The sequence below is a fragment of the Dunckerocampus dactyliophorus genome, chromosome 4 (genome assembly GCF_027744805.1).
Source record: "Dunckerocampus dactyliophorus isolate RoL2022-P2 chromosome 4, RoL_Ddac_1.1, whole genome shotgun sequence".
Lineage (NCBI taxonomy): Eukaryota > Metazoa > Chordata > Actinopteri > Syngnathiformes > Syngnathidae > Dunckerocampus > Dunckerocampus dactyliophorus.
In genome coordinates this window covers 8,446,961-8,463,745 of record NC_072822.1, presented here as the reverse complement: position 1 = coordinate 8,463,745, position 16,785 = coordinate 8,446,961, and the positions used below count along the sequence as shown (strand labels likewise).

At 40.2% G+C, this 16,785-nt stretch overlaps 1 long non-coding RNA gene across 8 annotated transcripts in view; it reads right to left on the bottom strand.

Moving 5' to 3' along the window:
- Positions 1-2,478: 2,478 nt before the first annotated feature.
- LOC129179698 (uncharacterized) overlaps positions 2,479-16,785 on the bottom strand; it is a 29,643-nt gene continuing 15,336 nt past the window's right edge. For 2 of the 8 annotated variants that reach the window (XR_008570041.1, XR_008570035.1), the window contains exon 7: positions 2,479-15,155. This is a non-coding gene — a long non-coding RNA (uncharacterized LOC129179698). The remainder of the gene's footprint in view (positions 15,156-16,785) is intronic. The other 6 variants (XR_008570039.1, XR_008570037.1, XR_008570042.1 and 3 more) reach the window with 6 other exon arrangements.

The following is a 16,785-nucleotide window of genomic DNA, read 5'->3' as shown; positions in this document are numbered from 1 at the left end:
ATGGGATGAAAAGAGAATAGCTAGAAACGCCTATCTATCGCTCAGTGGTAATGGACCCTGGACCGATTGAGCGGCAAGGGAACCTGACGGGGAGCCATCACGGACACACACACACACACACACACACACACACACACACACACACATATACGAGAAGAACCATTCTGTCAAATCTGAATAAACACACATGGGTTGGACTGCTGGGGTGCAGCTCTGGGATTTGGGCTGAGCGTCTGGCATATTTGGCCATCTCAGATCTCCTGTCAGGACCTGAATGCAGCATGACAGCAGGAGAGAGGCAGCGGCGGCGCCCGGAGACCCATCTCCATCTATGCATCTCTCACATAAACAAATTCTCCCCCTCGCTGCATTCAGACTAGCCTCTCTGCTCTATTACACACAACACACAGCTGCCACAAGCACTCAGACACCCAATCAACAACCACAGAGAGAGAGAAAGAAGAACAGTGAGGGGATGGGGAGGAGAAGAAAGAGAAGATGCGGGGTGAGATGCAGGAGAAGGGAGCTGGGGGAGATGCTGAGATGAGAATGTTGAAGGGAGGGCCAGCGCTCCGGAACTATGCTCATCGTTCTGTCTGGCCAAGCAGGGACCTCCTAAAAGTGGGACAACCAGCATTGGGCTCGAACGGAATAAGGAATAAACAAGGGCAGGAGTGTGGGGCCTAAGTGTTGCATACACACGGAACACATGAAATATTAGGACCACCTGCTCTTCCCGTGAAATAGACTGAGCAAGAGAACAACCACTGGGGCCAGATAGTGGAAAGTTGTATAATTACTAAATCTAATCTTCCTCCTGTGTGCATGTTTATGTAGTTATTTACTTTGTCAAGGATACAAATCAGGAATAATGTTGTCATTTCAATACTGACTTCACTGCACCTATAAATTAAACACTGCATTGTAGATAAAACATGTTCTCCGTAGACAGGCTAACACTGGTGCTACACTGGGGTTCAAATTTCAGCACCTCAAGCTACAATCTACACTAATTTAGCCATAATTACTGGACTGTCACAGCTTTTAATTTGCCCCCCGCCAAACATCACCCAAGTAATGTAAACCATTCAGTTAACCGGAGAAATGTTTGTTCCTGCAGTACTTCCTATACTCTGCAGGGGGAAACAGTGAGGCCTAATCATCACAGTAAAGCAGCAGTAGAGGAAGACACACAACCGCTCGCATTTAAATAAATATGGTGCTATCTACTCATTAAAAAAAAAAAAAAAAAAAACTTAAAATTTGACTTTTAATAGCCACTGGACTACAAAATACGCATTTACTGAAAATGCAGTGTAACAAAGTAAACGCCATTTGTAAGGAATATAACCTGTGGCAATGTCAGATAAAACATCACATCTCCCAGTTTTATTTTTAACACACCATCTGGTCTTCACAATGTCTACTGAGAAAATTTCTGGTCCTTGGACAAATGTAATTGAGGATCTCTGGTATAGATTATAGTTTCAAAATGGGCAAAATGGTTCAAATATTGAAATTTTCCCAAACTGTAAGGGCCCCGACTAGAAGTCCTATTTTTGTGAGGAGGTTGGAAGCTGTAAATAAGACTTTAATACATGCAGTATTTTATCTTAGCTGAATCAATATCTTAAAAACAAAATGCATATTTAGCCATCACCAAAAATACATACAAATTGAACTATTGTCCATGCAACAAATTGTGATAGACTAGCAAAATCTGCCCTTACAACTGCAACCGTCATGCTTAAGGGACTTAAAAACACTTTCACATGATTGATAGCAACACAGTAACACAGAAAATATCTCAAAATAGGCTGCATAATGAATATGACAGGCAGGCTAGCACATATCCAGGAACAAAGACAACATTGATTTGGCACATTACAAAGCATCCCTCCTTCCTCAGCATCCCTACTCACTGCTCCCCACCCTCTTCTGATCAGTCGATCGATCCCTGGACCAGTCGATTGGCTGCTAACGCTGATCTGAGCCAGGACAATTACTTCAGTGAGTTATAGCGATTAGTTTGTGTCTAGATCAATCTGCACCTCTTCAGGGGAGAAAGGCTGTCGACAAAGCCGGGGAAAACTATTCACCATCAGGAGTGCATTTGAGAAAACAACTCAGCTAGTAGGTCTGTGACAACGCATCACATCTAGTCATAAATGCTTGGTGAAGACTAGTTGGATCCGAATTTGATCATTTTGCCTTTAAACACCACCACAACGGTTTTGAAATTAAACAGTCAATATTTGATTAGAGTATAAACTTTCAGCTTAAGAGGTTTAACCTAAAATTCAAACAAACTGGAGTTGGAACGAGGTCCCCAAAACAAATTGTGTTCAGATGTTCCATTGCACAATGAAATGCACCACAAAAAATACAAGAATTAGCTCAACAAAAAAAACAAGGCTTTTTCATTTACTCTTGAAATATTGATGCAATACTGTTTTAATCTTTATTAATTGTGACCGTATAGGTGGTAGCATCATTTTTTCTATGTGTGATACAGGTTTTCCTGAGTAGGTTATTGCAGAAGCCAGTGTTAAGGTCCTCTCATTTCTGATGGTAGAAAAGCGATAATATTGTAGTTAAATTGTGAGTCACACCAAAAGTATATGACAGCTCATCTTACAAGAAAAATCAAGATATTAAAAATGTTCCTAAAACCAAGGGGCTATCAAATTGATTAATGTAATCCTTCAATCAACTGAAGACAAAAGGAGATTTCTGCAAATTTTCGAGCCAGAGCCCCCACAATGTACTAACAGGCATAGGCTCCCAACAAATGACACACACACCTAGCATATTGTTAGTGCTTGGTTTTCACCCTGTGGCATTGGTTTGACATTGCATAAGTCATTAAAGGAAAACTAGCATTAATGTTGGAGGCAAATCTATTTATGTTGATAGTATTCATGGGCAATCTTTCCATAACATTGATCAACACGGTCTAATAGGAAAATAATAAACAATTACTCCTGCAGACGAGAAGGGTAATTGATTTTCTTCTGTAAATTACCACCGCCATCAGCCCTGCGTACACAGAAAGGTGATCATCTGCATAAAATCAATGGGATATGATCCTATCTGTATGATAATCATGGACTGTAACCAAGGAGTTGTCATTAGCTTTGGGGAAAGAAAGGATGAGATAAAGGAATGATGGTCAAGCAGATTTAAGATAACTATTCCCTTAATTTATCTTATCTAAACTATCTACACTATGATAGTATAAACATATTCAACAGGTTGAAGATTCCAGAGCACCATTTTAGTTGTGGTTAGCACTGCAAATAGATTTCACTTGCACAGATTTGGCATGAAAAGTGATCATTGCACAGCCTCCCGATACGGAGGACCACATTTAAATCAGTGATTCATTTTCTCATGGGTGCTCACACCGGTGGTGTTCTCGTGCAGTCAGACACTGACGAATGGTGATTGGTAAGCCCACCACTGGACACCTACAGTATATGTATGACTGTGAGCAGGCCTCCAAATCAATACCTACTGCACTAAAATTAATGTCACCACGTAAGTCAACATGCAAAGAACTATCTACAGGAGGGACAAAGGAAGACACCACCAGCAGGACACTACTGTTACAGTTCTTCATTTTTTTGCGTATACATTTTCACATTTGCACAACACCAAAACAGACCTCCACCATGATTTAAACATTTGTCACCTGTTAAGTGAATGTCTACAGTACAGGATCCTAGAGATACTGTAAATGTTTGAACATTTCTGTGTAAAAATTGGAATTGTTTCCAAATGTACAATGTGGATCACACTCAGAGAAAACTATAAAATATAATACGCCTTCCATCCTCATCAAATCTCAACATCCTTGCATACAGCATTACAAATTCTGTTCAAACCTGATAAGATTTGACTTGTCATCCATCATACCCATTAGGGATTATCTGAAATTATGACCTTCTTACTATGCAAATGTGGTGATCGTAACTAGAGATGCTCTGATCAGGTTTTTATGCTGCCGATGTCGATCATCCACAAGTGAAATCGGCCGATTAAGTGCACATTTTTAAATGAACATTTAAAAAATTATTTATTTCAATGCAAACAAAGTGAATGTTTGTTTTACCATAACATAAACAAAATGCTGGTATCCACAACTCACATTTTGTATTTCAGAATGCATTTCTTTCTAGTGTTGTCACATTATTCACTGGAAACCTGACTGAAAAGCAGGCTTGCAGGAGCCTCATGGTAGTGGGGGGCCTCCCTGGTGCACACGAGCACCACGTTAGTGACCGCTGGGCTATAGTATACTGTATATAAAGGGGAACCATAAAATTTAGACAAAAATATATTTGAGTTACTTTTTCAAAATCACTTGTGAAACTTAGAGGATCACGTGCCTTCTTTAAGGAGACTTTGGATGCAAGAGCATCTAGCAGGACCCCAGGCAGTCAGCAAACCCGGTTTCCTCCACCGCCAACGGCGTCTGGCCATCCAGTCCAACAAATCCAGCCACTGTTCGGGCTATCACAGGCGCGTGTGCCACGTTTTGGCTAAATAGCCGCTGCCTGTGAAAACTGACCACACCCTGCCAAGTGCCCGCCCCCCAAATGCCGCACCAATCTAAAGCTTTTTAAGTTGTGTTTTGCAGGGTGCAAAACTTATATCACTCTCCCAACGACAGGAAGTCCCACATGGCAGACATGCTTGTTTTGGCTTTGTGAAGGGAGAGTGGGTAGGAGATGGTCGCTATAGGCTGGCTGCAGCAATGGGGGCGGAACTGATCGGCAAAGGGGATCAGCCTTTTAAAGCAAGTATTGGCATTTGGCGATACAGTGCTTTTTCATGGAAATCGGCCGATACTGATCTGTGGCCGATCTATCGGAGCACCCCTAATTGTAACGATAATACGTTTGTGGCAATTGAAAAAAAAAATGCAGGTTGCTGTATCAAAATTTTCTCAAAAGTGACTAGTGACAAGCCAAGCAAATTTTTCTTGTGTTGTTGGAGAGTTTTCTGGTATTTGGGGACTTAAAAGTGAAAGCATGTATTGATCTGCAGTTTGTGTTCTCACTGAGCAGCAGCAGGTGCTGCTGAGACGTCCACCCCGTCGCAAAGCAGTCACAATCCGTCAGTGCAGTCAGCTCCCGGGGCACACTGACAGCTTAGTGGAGCTCCACGCACCCATGTGTCATGCACGGGCAAGGCACGATGCTGCCAAAGTGGATCTCCCCATTTTACAGAGCAGGATCTAAAACATAAATGTTTCTTAATCTTGATTACATGACTACTCATTACACTCAAGCCTCATTCAGACTCGGTCACTTACCTGTCAGTGTGTCAGAACATGTGATGGAAGAACGTTGTGTGATAAATTAAATAAGCAGTCCTAACTACAAGAAAAGAGGTGCAGGCTGTAGGTGAGTCCGGATGTAATTATTACACTGTCTAGATTTTGAGAGGTGCTGGCCAATATAAAATATTAAAATTATTTTATTTTTATCAAGTGATGGCCAATTTTAAATGAACAAACTAAGAATCAAGTTTATTTGTAGTTGAAAACACAATTAAGGTGTTTTTACTCACATTTTTGGCTCTCCTACGAGGTTATGCTTTTTTCCCCACAGCATCGCTTACAAAATCATATGCAAATAATATGCAAATTAGTCAATGGCGTCATCTAGTGACCTCTAAGACATCCAATAGCTACTTTTCTTCCTCAAGAGTTGGCAACAGTGTATCACACTCTTGCTTGAAAGTGCTGAAGATATTAGGTTATTGGAAGGTAACGGCTAAATAATCGATACATCTCTAGACATGACAGTTAAAGTGTCTTTGTTGAGTAGTGAATGTGTTGTGTACTAGCTGCATTAAGACATTTTATAGCCATTATTTTACTGCATCTCCTTAAAGTCTCCACTATATCTTTCCTAAGGATAAACCTGTACACAGTATAATGAACCTACAGAAAATTAGCAACACAGACCACAATGTAAAAGCTCTTTACTGGCGCAGCAGATGATTTTTGTTAGCAAAAACTAAATGAAGCCTGTTGCAGTCATAAAGGGTTTCAGCATTTTAATGCTGAGGGAATGAGCGAGAGCAAGAAGATGCTTTCAGTATATTAGCTTCTCAAATCAAAGAACCGCGAATGGAAGACAGAACCAGCATTTAACATAGCAAGGAGCCATGGAGCAGATGAATAGAACGAATGTTCCATCGGTGCTGCTTTCATAGATTTTAATGGCCTAATGCAAAGTGAAGTGTGTTAACACCCAATAACTACATTAGTGTGAGACTATTTTTTAAAGAGTACAGAAGAGGCTCAGCCAATTTAGCATTTCCATTTACATTGCTGTTGTAAATTGCACAGAATGAAATCAAAACCTTGCATACACTCAGTACAGTCTGTTACCCATTATCAAGTTATCCTGATTTATTAGAAATAGTTAATTTGAGGCACTAAGTGCAATAAAAGGCACGGACTGATATCTAGCATAGTGTGTACAAGGCCAGTGCATCCCCTTACAAGTCAAGATTTGGATATAGTGAATATAAAGTGGAATTAAGAGTTTTTAAAAAAACTGTTTTTTTCAGATTGATGCTCTGCTTCTGCCAAGACCAAAGAGGCCAAGATCACTCAATACTCATCAACAGGCTGGACATGAGCTGGTCTTTATCACTTTGTCCCCTTTATATGAGTCCCAACCTTGGCTGTGTGACCAGTTGCCTGATTTCTCATTTTGTTGCACTGCGACTGACAAAGAGAGCGGCTCTGATTGAGGGGATCCATTAGGGATCAGCCTGAGGAAAGCCCGTTTGATGGATGAGACCAGCAGTCACCTTCAAAGCTTGCTAACAACACCTGTATCCTCCCTGTCACACAGACACACACACAGACACACACACACTTCTGCTGACATATCGCAATTTACTCACTTTGTAGGGGGAGAGGGAGCAAGGGGAGAGATATCTTCAAAGCCAAAAATCCATACTGGCTTGTCACTTCAACTTGTAGCTAAAACTAACAGTTGAGTTGCACTTTTGAAAATATATGTGCTACTTTATAAAACAAGTAATTTCAGGCAAGAGTATGAATATTTCTTTCACCACTAATGTGAACAATCACAAGAGCTTTTTTCTAACATATTGTTGCTGCCTGATGACAGCCTTGCCTTATCATGAGTTTCACTTATTGTAATTCTAAAAGTTTACAGCTAAAAAACAGTAAAAGTATGGTTTATAATGCCATGTTTTATCTCTACTGGATGGAATATGAATAGGTGATTTGCGACGATCAAAGTATCCATTCAACGTTCATCACATCTTTCCAAAACTATGTGCTTGTTCGGAAACAATCTGACAAGTTTGCTTAAACATTTTAAAACAAGCGTACACCTACAAAGTGCAGGGATAAAAAAAGATAATTCTGTGTTTGTGAGTTGACTATTAAATACGGGAGCCACAAGAGCTTTTAATTTTGCGAGAACAGGGCTGCCAGAAGCCAATCAGACTGTGAACTATGGCATCGCTACTATGAATAACACAGAAATATGGAAGTGGTAGTGCGCGAGCCATTATTAGAACCGCACATTAAGTGCTTTACGCACACCTTGCAATCCAACCTAACTTGGTGTTCCCAGTGGCGAGTGACACGTGGCTGTTTTTTGTTGAACAGCTGCGACCGTTATGTCCAAGCAGAAGCTGTAGTAATGTAATTCTACATTTGAAAAGTTTCAAAGTTACTTAAGATTTGTCAAATCAAAACACTTACATGTTTGCAGTTGACTTTACCGCTACATCGGGCTGAGCGCCAACTTTACAAGCACTGGCAATCAACAGTAGAAGTTAGTTACTAACGCTCCAAGTTAGTAGAAGAAATGAAAGTCATGTGTATCGTGACAATCACTGTTGTCAACTCCTCAGAAAGAACAGTAGCTATTGGATGTGCTTGAAGTCGCTAGATGATGTCATTGGCTAATTAGCATCTTATTTGCATAAGTGAAGTAAACCCCGGACTGGTCACCAGCCAATCGCAGGGCGACAATAATATTGTTTAGCGTGAATTTGTTGGGACTATAAACATTTGAAAACACACCTGAATTGTTTTGTGACTCTGTTAAATAAAAGTGCGTTTGTCCTGTCCTATTTTTTTCTTAAAATAATGGTAAAATCTAGCTTCGTCTCGTGGACCCAATCTCGTGTAGGCTGATCTTGTGAGTTGGGTGCGTGGTGACACCCCTACTGTTAACACATTTGAAATACTTCATAGTTACGTAAATCTTTTCGGATGCAGACATCCTGCATGTGTTTAAAGTTGTCATGTCATGCATTTCTTTCAGACATGCTTAACAAGTTCCGGTTAACCCTTTGTATTGTAGTGATGTGTCGAATGTTGATGACTATTTTCCATCAGACTGCATAAGTCTTCCTGTGTGGTGCCTTTCATTTCTTTATGATCGAGATGATGTCATCATTTGTGTTGTCCAGTTCCTTTACGTCTTTAACAAGTACTTTGGTTTCTTACACCTTTCCATTTAAATTGATGTAGATTTTGCAGTTGGCACTCCAAATGCCTTGATTTTGCCCGTGCTTCAATAAGTTATGTTGTGTTTTGTTCACTGCTCATTCACGTAGATGTTTATGTTTCAGCAAAGCTGGTTTTTTACATTTTGTTGATGACAACGATGACAACAAGTCTGTTGTTATTTCTGCCATACAATGGAATGCATGTATCAATGTTTACATCCACCACCTTTAAATGCAGAAAGTTAGCCACTTGTTGCTCAGGTTCATCAACTGCCCTTGTTAATTTGTGTACTTTGCTCCGACTCATCCACTCTGCACATCAGTTGGAATATGATCTGAGCTGATCCTTAAAAAGGTCTGCTTCTTTTCTAAATATTGTACTTTACATTTTTATCACTGCATAAGCAATGAAAATGTAAACAAACTCCCACATTCAATCTCATCTAACACAAGGAAACTGCTAAAAATTATTTTAACATCCTATGTAGAATTAACTTTTGTAGTATTTTGAATTTTAATGTAATAAGACAGTTTTGTAGCCACAGATTAAAACAACACTTGAAAGAGTGGATACGGTACACCAATGTACGGTACACTAAATAAAGTTCAAATGTGACGCAGGTAAGGAAAGGCCTTAATTGGTTAATTGCTATAGTGGTGCTTAACATGAGACTTTGAAACGAATTCACTACTCAATTGCTGTACTTTTAAATTCATCTGCATGTCCCGCAGTTAATACTGTAATCATCCTTTGCTTTTAGATGCTTTCATGGACTAATTACATCTACATACTGTATGTAACAAAAAATGTCTGCACGATTATATGTGCGTTTGTCATTGTATTAAATACAAATGCTGTGAGTGTACAAGTCTCCGTGTGTTGATGGGAATAGCACGTCTGTACCAGGCTAATTGCTCTCAGCAGTATTACCTCATTAAGGCCCATCAGCATTTGACATTTAAATACAGAGCTGCTAAAAGCCTCTCTGCTTATTTAACATGAACATTACCATCCATCACATCCCTCACAGAGGAAGGGCAAACAGTTCCGGGGGTCTTGTCGACTCTATTCCTCCAGTTTGCCCTGCTCTTGAAACCTCCCGGTAATTTCTCTCCTGAATCAGAAATTGATGAATCTAATCAGAATAATGCTGCTAATCTAGATGGCTGTACTGCAAGAGCTGCTAAAATGTGTAATTTGTACACAGCGTGAAATATGGAGGAAATGTTGGGATGAGTGAAGGTAAGCAGCGAGGGTGAAAAAAAGGAAGATGAGCAATGGAGTGTGGCGAAAGAGAGAAAGAGAGGAGGAATGAAGAGTGAGACAGTGGGAGGAAGGTCAGAAGTGTGGCGTTACACAGGAAAGGTAGAGGCTGATGGGCACCAAATGAACAAATTATGACGGGCTCCATTTTGCAGGATGGGGTCACCCCTCCCCCATCACACTGCCACCCTTCCTCTCTCCTCCACTCTTCTCTCTTCTCCTCTCTGACAGTTCAATTTCCCCCTCTCGCCTCTCCACTGCAGCCTGCTAATTGTGAGTGAAGCCTTATCATTGGGCCCCCCATTCACCCTCGGCCCGAGGCATCGCCGTGTCTGAGGGAGGAGACCAGAATGTCAAAATGTTATCCAAGACGGCAAACCGCCAGAGAGACAGAGGTCACACACAATAAGAGTGGACGCTCATCCAAATTCACAAGCACAGACAAGTCATCCGTTGCAGAGGATACCAAGAACCACAAATGTGTGCAGAAATCTTTGAAATGGATACTGTAGCTAGGTGAAGTCAAGGCAGGGGAATCGATTGCTGCTAGTGATATCCAGACCTCTGGACATTGGTCGCATTTTGCGGCTAAAATTTGACATTGAGTGTACATTTTTCATCTACTCGTGCATGTGCGACCGGATAAAAGTATTTGTACTTTGTCCCTCGTTAATGTGAGAATGAAAAATAGTCTGTAAAATGTGGAGTCAATTTATGACATCTTGTCACAGGCTAAACCTATCGATAACAGCGTGTGTGATCACTCACCTTTCAATCTTACTGCCATCACTCTGCCTCACTGGCGTCAGCCAGGTAGCTAGCTAGTTTTCCGCCTTGTGACATTTTGTCTTTAAAACATACAAGCAATGTAGTTAACGGAGACCGTTTTGTTTCACAGTGAAGCTACAAGTGGCAATTACGTTCATGGGGTATGTGCTATGCTACAGTAACTTGGGATGTCCGATAATATCGGCCCACCGATAATATCAGCCTGATATCATAAACATGTGATATCGGCAGACATCGGTATCAGGTTTTTCCCCAATAATGAAAACCAATATTTAAAAAATGCTGTATAGATGGACATTTTAATGTTCACATGGCCAAGATGGCACCACAGTTTGTTCACATACAGTGCATGCCCACCTCCTTTGCGCTTTCCACAGACTCTTGTGTTCCAAGGGAAAAGAGAGAGAAATAATAATTAGTTAATTGACATTACTAAGACTAAATTACATATTATGTAGATGTAGATGAGTATGTTGATGGCTGTGTATTTAAGAACTCTAAACTTTTTTTTTTTTTTAATGATTGAGTTTTTGTAGTGATTATTATTTTTACTTTATTTTAGTTAGTTTTTTGTTGGTTTATTTTCCATCTTTTTAACTCACAGCTCTGTCTTTTTGCAGATTAAATAAACCTAGTATGAAGTCAAGTTAACTTTAAAGGGCATACCATCGTAATAAATTAGCCACACATTCAACAGTAATCAGTAGTAGAAACATAGCCCTCCACACGGCTAATGTTACATTATTAAGGTACATTAACATTCATCTAATTGATTTGCTCTATGTTAATTTGACCTTGTCTCTTGTCTAACTGCCAACATATGCCACGAAACCTATCTTGTGGGCGTAGCACGTTAAAAAGCTTTAGTTTAATACGGCAATTGAAGAACACACACGTGACAGAGTATGGTGAGTTTTCAAGGCTCACGGTACGATCATCAGTCAAACGGCAGCTAACGCAGCCATGTGGAAAACACTCTCCCGTACGTGCATGACAGAAGGCTAAGCAAATAACCCGAAAAATAACTGAATTCATCGGACGAGATGACCAGCCCTTCTCAGTGGTGGAAGACACCGGGTTCGCCGAGTGCTCTCTCACTTTCCTGCTAGAGTTTCACCAATGTACTCTCACATCCTCCTTAAAGAAGGTGTCTCATCCTCTGTAAGTTTCACGAGTGATATAGGTTCTCTTGAAAAACTAAGTAAAATATGTTTTTGTCTAAGGTGACTTTATGGTTCCTTTTTTCATATCATATAGCCAGTAGCAGGGGTGCAGCCTGGAATTCTGGGTCCCATGAAAAAAAAAAAGTCATGTTGCCTTCCCCCCCCATTAATTAATTACTAATTGTGTTAGTAATTGCCTATTTTTGGGCCCTCTGGCAGTCAAGGGACCTTGGAATTGTCCTGACTTTTCCCTTTTATACGGCACCCCTGGACAAAAAATAAATACATTTAAAAAAATGTACAGTATAATTAAGCCATGTGATCGGTATCGGACGATTTCAGTCCTGAATGATCCGTATCGGCAGCATAAAACCCTGATCGAAGCATACCTAATAAAAACATGCTTTGTGTTCACATTTTTGGCTTTCTTATTTGGATTTACATAATTTCTTATGGGAAAACTTCATTTGGATAGAGTAGTTTTCGGTTAGAGTTGGACCTTCTGGAACAGAGTAACGATGCTAACCAAGGTTCCACTGTTCTAACATCTCATTTGGTTCCTCTGTTCAGTTCCACTGTTAAAATTAGTTGTGCTATAAAGATACGTTGTAGTTCATAAGCTGCTAAAAAAACTCTTATGTAAGTTAAGTTATGCTAAAAAACTCGACTGAACAAAACGTTGACGTGGAAGCTCCTTGCATTTTAAAAAACAGGTACAAATTGACATCGTCACTAAAGATATAAAAATTCTGAAATAACTTTTCTTTACTTTCAGGGGCAAGACAGCAATACTTTGCTTTAAAAACATATTGGCCTGCCAGAAGGGTTTATGGGAAGAGTGACTGCTCTGATGCACATGCTTTTTAAAGATGGTTTGAAGAGATGAGTAACACAGATGTACCACTGGCAAAACAGTCAACACTCCGTCACCAATCTCGACTGAGAGCACTCAACTTGTGTGTATGTCTGTCAGTGAAGTGGGGCTGAGGCATGTTATTTACAAAAAAGGATGAGTGGCAGTTTAAAAGACACCACACGTGAACGCTATGTTTTTCCATTTAAAACTGAAGTGATGCCAACATGCGTTTGCTTGTGCCCCCTTCTGCAATAAGGCAATATTTAGCACAGCAGCTGGATGTTGGAAATGGGGTGGGGTTTAAAGTCATTTATTGGTCAGCTGATTGGGCTGCTCTAGGGTCAGAATAATTTGAATGCAGGAGGAACTCGCAGGACAGAATCACTGACCCCAGACGTCCCCATCACAGAACGCTAGATGGAGGGAACAAGAGGGCTCGGAGGGGAGACGAGTCCAAGTGGGAAGAGAGGGAGAGATCACTCATCTATATTCCAACACTGGTAATAAGGGTTAATTCATTGGTTAAGGATTAACAAGGCGCAAGAGTGTGATAGGCAAGCAGTTGCCTTCTCAAATATAAGTTTAAATCAACCCTATTAGGCATGATATAATTTCAGACCCCAGAGCCAAGCCTGGTGGGAAAGTAATTACATAGTGACCTCTGGGACTTCTCTTAAAGTAAAACTCCATTGGAAATTTGGCCAATTTAATTTGCTCCATTCTTTACAAATCTCTCCCTTCGTTACAGTTTAGTTAGTGAACAGCTCAAAGTTTGACAGTCAAATCCTCTTGATATTTATGGTATTTTGCAGCATATGTACACTATATTATACGCAGTGACATGCGGTCAGGGGAGGTCAAGATGAAAAATAAAAAACTGAACATAAGATAAATATTAATATTTATATACTGATCTGTATTAGAAATGTATTTTCTGTATGATTCCAATCGTTTAACATTTTCGTATGTAAAAATTGCTGAATTTGCAGATTTCCTGATCAAATACATGAAAGAAACCTCAGGGGAGGCCACCGTTGAGCGTGGCTTCTCGGCTTAGTGCGCAGGCCTCGCCTACGGTCTGAGTGAACACCGAGTTGGGTCATGGCGACTGGCAGTTTGTTTGTCGCCATGTTGCCAGTAATACAATGTTGCAGAAACATTACATACACACCACTTTCTACAGCCTGTGTAACGTCTTTAATGTCAGTGTGACGTCATTCTTGCTAATCAGACAATAAAATACATAGAAATGTCATACGGGAGGCACTTGCAGCCCTGCTGCATCCTGAAGGGGTCAGGCGTGGGTGAGCTGGACGGTGCTTGTCCTTCCACAGTTTTTGGGTTCTTTTCTTTGAACGTTTATTGTTAATTAGAAGTGGGTTAGTCATATGGGATTTAATCAATTGTCAGCACTTGTATCATTTATTTTGTAACTTTCAGTACATGGACGTAACAAGAAGCTAGTTTGCTGGCTAATGAGGTTGCAGTTGTAGTAGTAAACCCAGGTGCATTCACACGTTAATCAAGAGTATGTTGACAAACCCACATTTCCCATTAAGTAGAGTAAGCAGTGGCTGGATTATCTTTATTCAGTTTTTTTATTCAGTTTTTTTTGTAGTTGGCTTGGGAACTTGAATGTACAGTAATCCCTCATTTATCGTGGTTAATTGCTTCCAGACCTGACCGTGGTAAATTCATTTCCATCTTTATAAATGGATTTATAAATAGATTCCTTCCTTAAAAATGAAGTATTTTCATACTTAAGAGTATAGAATGACTGTTTACAACATTCTAAATATGTTTTTTTAACATTACTGGACATGAAATAACACCCATATAGTCACCTTTACACTCATAATACTCAATACAGTAAATATAACCAGATAATAAGCCATGTAAAACATAAATAACTTGCGCTTGTGTGTATTGCAATAAATGTGTTCCTTACCAGACAAGTTGACAAGAAGTAATGTCGGGGGTTCAGAGTTGAGTTTTATCTGGATTACGGCCACAACAGTATCCCGTGTTACTATTAGGATCATTATTATGATTATGATATTATTGTGCCTGTTGTGAGATCATTCAAATCTGCAATAAATGCCTGGTTTTCCGGCGATCAAGTCTAGTCTTTTTATTGTTCACCTACTAGGGCTACGTTCACACTGCAATTTGATTCAGATTTTTTCATGTCAGTGTGAACAGCACAATTCCAATTTTTTTTTAAATGCGACTGAGGCCTCATTCATATATAGATATAAAACCGATATGTATGCAGTGTTACTGCAGTCTGAATGGTCATGTCGCGTATATGTGACCTATATGTCATCGAAAGGCGTGTTTTGCAGTGCTTACCAAGACTTGGATTAAGGTACTCACCGATGTAGGAACAAGCTCTTCTTGTCATCCGAAAATTATTTTATTATTTATTTTAAGTGTCAGTGAAGTGGCTCACGGCAATGTCCCAGCAGCGACGTGTGGGTGCCACACGCTCCTCGGAACAGGCGTCGCAGCAAGTTCTCCACAAACTGCCATAACCAAAATTCTTGCCCTCTGGCTTCTTAATCTGCAACACAGGATCATTTGGTTAACAACATATTGGTGCCAGTTGCACAAAATCCTTGAAATTGGCACAAATGCGCCAAGGAGAGCAGCAGTCTTTACTTTTGTAAACACACGGCAATGCATGTGACGTTGTGCTTTTGCGCATGCACGTCACTTCTCAGACGCTTTTGCCTTCACATTGACAAGTTGCATTCTTTTGGTAATGTGACCGAACACATCAAAATTTATAACAAAAAAATCCGAACTGGGCATCAAACCCTGTAGTGTGAACGTAGCCCAAATGACCAATGTAGCATACTGGAATATCACATTTTTCATTCATATTTGTTTTTTAGTTCACTTAGACATTTTTATGCTTGAAAATGCTTCAGTTAGGCAAAAAATAAGAAAAATTGCCTTGACTATGCATACCTCTATAATAGGCCATATTCAACAATGAAACAGCATGATTTTTAAATAATATATGTTTGGAAAACCGTGATAGAGTGAATACGTGAAATTGTAAACGTAATGTGGCGAGGGACACTTCAAGCTGTGTTGCCTTTAAATTTTTTCAAATATCCATCTTGTTAGCTGTAAGTGTGAGGATTTTGCATTTATAAAAACATTTTGCTATATCTTTTATTCATTACATTACTGTACTATAAGTTAATCTTGTAAAAAAAAATTTTTTTAAGTACTTTCATGTCAAGAACTAGTTGAACATGACCTGGTGAGCCCACAATAATAACATAAGCGATGATCTGAACTGAGCTGGTATTTTGTCATCGGACAGCTGTGGTTGGAATTGTCTGGATGCTGTTAGCAATGTAATGACCAAAATACTCGGGCACTGCTAAGGAGAAACCAGCCTTGGTCACACTTAGCATCCGCTGACTCGTTTAACTCGGAACATTAATGAGCATGTGAGGAGGAGACATACGAGTGATGGACACACAGGTCACCCTTCCAGATACATGCACATAAAAAGACAAACACACACAGAGACACACACGAGCATGAACACTGCGACCCCTACATGGTTGATGAGACAGGGGCTGATATGCGAGTCAGGCGAAGCCACATTTGTAAAAAGAGATAGCCAATTACGGCAGCCCGGGCTGGGGGATAATAGCCTGCCTGTCAGGGTCTGTGTGCATGATCTGCAAGTGCATGGATGTGTGTGTGCCTGTGCCTGAGCACGTAGCACCCAAGAGTGAATACCAGGCTCCCTATTCTCACCTATTTGCCCTATATCTTCATTGCTAGGATATTAATTCCTGTGCAGCGTGGCCGCACAGAGGGCGGGTCGTTAGCGTGATTCATCTGGGCTTCCTCCAAAAAACGAGTACAGAAAAGGCAAAAACGAGTTGGAAGCCTTTTCCCCTCCACGACAGAAATATGTTTGGGCATTTTAGGACCATGGAAGAAGGGCTCGCTCTTAATTATAGTCACCATTCCTGCTTTATATTGTGAACTAATGTAGCTCTCCAACAATGGCAGAACAAGCTTTAGCGATACCCAACTCTTGCATATTCTTCAATTTGTCACAAAGCATTTTGTTTTAGAACCCCCACCAAGGAGTTAGTGTTTTTGTTTTATTTTTCAGATTACATAAAAACAATCAGTGTTTACACAACACATTTTGATAA